The sequence below is a fragment of the Vanellus vanellus genome (assembly GCF_965231255.1).
Source record: "Vanellus vanellus genome assembly, chromosome: 11".
NCBI classification, from domain to species: domain Eukaryota; kingdom Metazoa; phylum Chordata; class Aves; order Charadriiformes; family Charadriidae; genus Vanellus; species Vanellus vanellus.
Window position 1 is genome coordinate 19,660,179 of NC_138916.1, and position 6,587 is coordinate 19,666,765.

The 6,587-nt window shown below is 44.2% G+C and overlaps 1 long non-coding RNA gene across 1 annotated transcript; it reads right to left on the minus strand.

Moving 5' to 3' along the window:
• Positions 1-367: 367 nt before the first annotated feature.
• LOC309676525 lies at positions 368-6,375 on the minus strand. The gene is made up of 3 exons (XR_014269600.1): positions 6,300-6,375; positions 5,454-5,567; positions 368-465 (listed from the first exon to the last, which is right to left on the minus strand). It is a non-coding gene; the product is annotated as an uncharacterized lncRNA (long non-coding RNA).
• Positions 6,376-6,587: the final 212 nt, after the last annotated feature.

Genomic DNA, 6,587 nt, shown 5'->3' on the forward strand with positions numbered 1-6,587 from the left:
CAGCTATTTGAATCAAGCCTGCACTCGGTTGATTTTAGTTGACAGAGCGTGTGTTGAAGCTGAACTCTATAATTTGCACTTCTGTTCTTTTATTAGAGTTGGACAACGAACTAATGAGCTTTCCCCCAGCACAGTGTCACTTGTATTTATTTTCTTTTGGAAACTTTTAGATAGAAGAAATGTTCTTGAAAAAGGGCAGAGGTGATAGTGGGGGGAAGGTTTCTTGTGTTGGGTTTTTTTTTTTGTTTGTTTGTTTGTTTGGGTTTTTGGTTTCTTCTTTTTTTTTTTTTTTTTTTTTTCTGGAGGTGAGGGGATCAACTCTGTACTTGTGTGGATGTGCGTGTGTCCCCCGCGAAAGGCGACCCACGGGGTATTAGAGAAGGATAAGCTCCGAGTTAGATGTGAAATCCGGCCGATGCTGTCCTTGGCATGACTCGGATGGTGGGAAGATAACGCAGAAGTACCCTAAAAAAAAAAAAATATATATATATATATAAAAATATAAATCACTGCTCCTACGGCGGAGGCTACGCGGTGCGGGCGCGCTGCGGTGCGGAGCCATGGGCGACGAACGGCGTTAACCCGAATTTGATCAGGTCTCTGCAGGAGCGGGTTCACTTCATAAAAGCAAGAGGTGGCTTTAAGCATGTACCTAAGAGACAGCGGAAGAAGGGATTTTTTTAAGAAAAAATAGAAAGGTTAAAAAAAAAAAAAAAAAAAGAGAGAGAGGGAGAAAAAGCCCAAAGGAAGGATTTCCACACACAAAAAGCGGGGCGAAATGTTTGTCGCTACGTGCCCAACCAATGCATGAAACTGTATACATTGCTCCGAGCCTGCTCCATCCCCGTGAGTCGTGCGATATTTTGAATTTTGATTCCAGTGTGTTTTCTTTGAACTGGGCCTTTCGGTTTATTAAGGCAGGAAGAGGAACTCAGGGATCCTCTTTGAAACACGCTTGGTTTAACTATTTTACACAAGTTTGCCCAGGTCCCTGGAGATTCTCCAGTTGAAGAAGATTGAAATTAGAGTTAAAAGCTGGCGGGGGGGGGGGGGGGGGGGATAAGGGGGTGGAGGGCGAGTGTGAAAGAGGGTGATGAATCCATTGTAAATGCTCTCCTGTATTCTGATGTGTTGGTGAACGGAACAGAAATATGCGTCGCCTTGTTTGATTCATACGCACGCATCTGCATGTATGCGGGTGTATGTCACATACTCTCTATATGTAGACATGCACACACATATATGTAGGCCACGATTAATATTCTGAGAAATGCAGGAGAAAAAGCTGATATTTAGCGGCCATACGAAAAGGTGAACACTTACTGTTTCCGAGTAGCTTTACTCCTAAACTTTGCCTTTTCTTTTGTTTTCTTTTCTTTATTCTTTTTTTTTTTTTTCTCGCCGTCTTGTAAATTGCTGTTAACGTGTGTCTTTATGTTCTGTCTATAACTAGGATGTAATCAGGCGCCCCATGTCTCTCTCTAAAAGCATTTAATAAATGTCTATTAAAGCGCTACAAATGTAAGATAAATTTAGTGGCGCTGCTGTCTCCCTGTATCCAAACGGTAATGATGGATTTATCAACAGGGATTCGCCTTCAGCGCAGTGAGAGAGATTTACTCAACAAATAAGTCGGAAAAGCACCCACCCAAATACAATCATTTATACGGAAACTGATTTCTTTACAGCACCACAGATTCGAGGGAACATACCGCTTATTGCCTTTTTTTTTTTTTTCCGCTTTTTCTCCCCCCCCGCCCCCCCGTCCTCCTTTTATTTCCCCCCTTTTTAACATAATCAGTGGAGCTGGGAGCGTGTGTCTGTCTCTGTTTTGGGAGTGTTTGCCTGCCTATTGCTAGTGGAAGCTCCCAGACTCGATCAAACCCGGATCAATGCCTAATTTCTCAGCATCACCCTCTCTCTTCCCCCCCTCCACCCCCGCCTCTCACTTATTTCTTTTCCTCCAGCCCCCAAATGTCGACGATATGTGTATTCGCTATCAGAAGTCGTCGAGTTTCGGAGTCCAAGATGGATGATAAAAGGGGGGAAAATTGTCCCCGAATTATCTGTGTGTCGCTTCCTAAATGCTCGCGAGCGGCTCTTAGGAGCTACCCCGCCCCGGAGAGATGCTGCCTACCTCTGCTGAAATTTCTCTCTCCTTTTTCTTAGCCCTTGCTTTGAACCCTACCCATTAGCCTGTATGCGAATAAAAGGAATGAACTCAGAAAGAACCACCATTCATTGTTGAATTCAAGCACTATAAAAAAAATTACTGAAATGCAGCCACACAGCGCCCTTAAGATTATTTCCCTTTCCTAGAAAGTAGCTCCCAACCTCAGATATCTGCCCCCCCATCCCCCCTTCCCTGGTCTTATACCCCCCCCCCCCCCCCCCCCTTGACAACATCTTTCGCCGATTCGCCTTGGAAAAAAAAAAAAAAAAAGCATGTGCTGATTTGATGGAGTCCTTTAAACAACGGGCATGCGAGAGCTGTATTCATTCTGAAACATTAACCCTATTTTCTAAATTTCCTTCCTTTCAAATAGCTGCTCATATTTTAGCATCCTGGATCCCCGATTTAAGCATCCACAGTTCTAGGAGCTTGTTAGATACATCTATATTTCTAATTTAACTTAATTTAATTTCGGTATTGTACTTAAAATAACAATAAATAAACCCGAGAACTTGTATTTTCCTTTGCAGAGAGTTTTTTATTCTTCTCTAGAAAATTTCATTGAGATGTCTCTGTACTTTGTTTGTCAGTTATCTTTGTTCCTTTTAAATAAAGGGCTTTTAAATGGACTTATTGCTCCCAGCGTGGGTTCTTCTCTCTAAATGTTAGAAAATTGTGCCATCTACCCGCTATTCTAAGTACTGTCACACTCAGAGACCTCCAAGGACCTTCCAGCCCCAACTTCAATACAACTGTGTCAAAGGGTGCCTAGTAGCGAGAGGAGAAAGGTTTGCGTGGATTTTACAGATTTCCAGCCTGAAATCGCTCTCTGAAGCGCCAAAATGATCTGCAAAGATGCAGTTGGCTTCCTTTGATGGCTGGCTCCCCGGCCCCAGCTCCAACCCAAGCCTTTGCAGGAACTAATGAAGCCTCCCTGCCTCAGCTACGTTGCACTTTCTCTCCAGTGCATAGTTTTCTTGCTAATTTTAGACACGAAAAGTGTGGGTGTGCAGGGAAAAGGGGGGGGGGGGAGGCAGTGACTCTTCTGTCGTGGTTTTGGTTTTTTGTTTTTTTTTTTTTTAAGAGAAATAGTCAGATATTTATAGCCAAGGCCTCTAATGATGAAAATACATTGTTGTTAAATGAAAAAAAAAAAAAAAAAAAAGTTCGCTTTTTGAGGATGATTCTGGCTGATTAGCTAGGGATGTTGCTGGTGGGGTTTCCAAGTGAGGGATGAGGAAAACAGAAATGTATATAAACTTTACAGGCCTTTTTCTCTCCACCCAAATACTTTGCACAGGAACCCAGTTCTACCCCTTTAGCCGGGCTGGAAAATTAGTATTGAGGTTTAAAATTAGATTTCAAAATCTCTTTTGCTCGTGGGTAAGTAGAAATAGTTGGGAGGGTGTTTTATTTTTATATGTTTGTTCTTTGTCCCTAAAAAATAAATCAGAAGTGCCTTCTAAATCAGTTAAAACGAATTGTTTCCAAGTTTATGGTGTAGTTACATGTCCTAGAAATTATTTTTGCACCCCTTAGGAGTATTAGGAGAGAATTGCGACTGTCGGCTGAGTATTTATGGGTGGAGGAAGAAACAGTGATATGCTTTATGACTTTTATGACTTGTTTCACACTGTTCGAGAAATGGAGTTTTAAGCAACATACAATTAAACTATATTGCTCTTTGGATAAAATCCAAGAAACTCCAGAATCAATTAGTTTAGATCCTTGGATACTTGTGATACTTGTTGCTACCAAAAAAAAAAAAAAAAATCAAAGTGTAAAAACGGCCAGCCAAGGACAGCTCTGCTCCAGATGTAATTTTTGAAGTCCCTGCTATATAGACCAGACAGGCTGCAGTCTCGCTTCTCCGATTTCTCATTTTGCATGTATTCCTGTCGGAATATCCAGGCATTACAGAATCATTTTTCTCTCCATTTTTTTTTTTTTCCGTCCGTTTTCCCATTCTTTCCCTTTCGGGCAGCTTCGCGATTTTTATTTATTTATTTTTCCCTCGTTTGATTCTTCCCAGAGCCTTTTTAACCATTCCGGTGATTATTTCTATTTGTCAGGTACTAAGGTTAAAACTTTATCCTTCGCTACCCACAAACTACCGCCCCGCAGGCGAAGCCAGATTCAGCCACTCTTAATTCCCAGGTTTAAAGATAATCCTAATTTTGAAAGCGGCTTCACCAACCGCCCCCTTCCCTTGATCACAAACCGTTTAGTCATCTTAAGTGCTATCTTCCCTCCTTCCCCATTTTTTTTTCCCTTGCCCCAGAGCCTTTTCCACACCACTTTTCTCGCTTTGCCGTGGGAGTGGGGCTGCTCCCCACTCACTGCAGCCGCGGGGCTGTGGCGTTGGGGCCGCAGAGGCTGTGGCTCAGGTCAGCTCAGCTCCGGGCACCCCAAACCATCCCACCGCCCTCCATTTCTCCCTTCTTCATCATTGTCTCTCCCTATTTCTTTGCAAGGGTTATTTTTTCTGGACAAGAAAGTCGTCCCCGCGTGTAGATGTAACGGAGTCCACTCGCGGGTTTTCCCTTCCCACATAATCTAATCTCAGCCAAGAAGTTTCTGCCTTCACTCCTGCAACATTACTAATTAACGACCCCTGGAAATTAACCGTACAGTGACCTAAAATTTCATTCTCTCGGCTGACGGTTACACTTAACCTTAAAAAGAAAGCTCAAAAAAAGGGGGGGGGGGCTTACACCATTGTTGTTGTTGTTGTTGTTATTATTATTATTATTATTATTATTATTATTATTATTATTATTATCATCATCATCATCATCAACAACAACTCTGGGAGAAGCATATGCGAAATATCTTGCGGGAAAAGCTATAAAAGAGACTTTCGACATCTAGACTAGTTTTACATCGGGTCTGAATGAAGCTCAAAGGAGGAGGGAGAGGAAGGGCTGACATCCAGCAAAGTTTGCTGGACTTTATTCAGGATACAACTCGATCTTTCCCTCGCTGAAGCCAGCGGCGAACTTGTACAATAGGAGGCAGGTCAGAGCACATCACGCTGCCCATGTTGTCTCCTGAAACATGGGCAGAATCCCGCTACCTTCTTCAGCTGCCTTTTTAGAAAATAATTTTTGTTATGATCCACGCCCGATAGACACCCCCTGTACCCGCTCGTATTTTGTACTTCCTACTCCCTTTATAGGAGGATGATTCATTTTGCACTGTCACTATTTCCAATTTTGTGGGTTTACTGATGTCTTACTTTAAAAAAAAAAAAAAAAAAAAAAGAGTACACTATTCCTACCCCAAAGGTCTCATTAGCCTCCGCTGGCTGCTTTTAAGACAGCAGCTCGCTCTCTTTCCTCCAGCTGAATTTGTCCAACCCCTTCATCTTCTCATGTTTTATTTCGAGGTTTCACTGGAGACGGAAAAAAAAAAAAATTAAATCCCAGAAAGGTCAGCTTCTCCCCACTCTAATATCCCCGCAATCCGCTGGCAGCCCTTAGGTGCCGTCCCTCCTCCCGTGACCAGCGGGGCCGTGGGGAAGCCGGCAGCCCCCGGGAAGCGGCGGGTCTTCTCCCCTCCCCCGCTCCGCACCCCGCGCATCCCCCGCCGGAGTCGGCGCTCCGGCCCCGCTCCGGCCCCCCGGGGGCGTCCCCCGCCGGAGCCCCGCACCCCACCAGCTCTGCCAGAGCCTGGAAACACCTTCCCCTCTTTATCTCCCAGCACGCTTTGGCGAGAGGATTATTGTTATTATTATTGTTATTGTTATTATTATTATTAAAGGCGATATTCAAATGGGTCCCTGTTTGTCTTCGCCACCAGTGTGTTTCAGAGCGATTATCTCCATATCTTTCCTACAGAAGTAAACTATCCCTCAGCCCTGGGTCAGGCATTGATCTCTCTGCAATGTAACCAAACGGCCGGGTTAATTTTCCCTCATTACCATCTCCATAGCTCAGGCTCCACACGCAGGACGGAGCCCTCCAGCCCGGAGCCCCGACTGCCGCCGTGTGCGGCTCCCGGGCGGGCACACGGACACACGGACATAAGAACATGTGTCACGGCAGCACCCCAAATCCTCGCACCCCGCTTCAAGCACCCCCAGCGGCGTGGGGCCGCTTCGCTGCCTTTCTCTCCCCTGTGTCACCTTGCCTGACCCCCCCTCTTTGTACGGATTTGGGGTTTTCTTTGGGGTCGTGTTATTTTTTAAACGTTGTTCTGCTCGCTATAAATTAGAAGGATTTTTTTTTCCTCTCCCCGTTTACTTCTTAATCTTTTTTTTTTTTTTTTTTCACTTGAGTCTTTTCATTCACTGGTTGCAAAAGAAAAGGGGGTTGGTCAACACCAAAATGGCAAAGTTCAGCTTGGAGAAAAAAAAAAAAAAAAAAAACCTCCAGCTACCTACAAAGGGGCTCAGGGCTTTGTAATGGCAGAA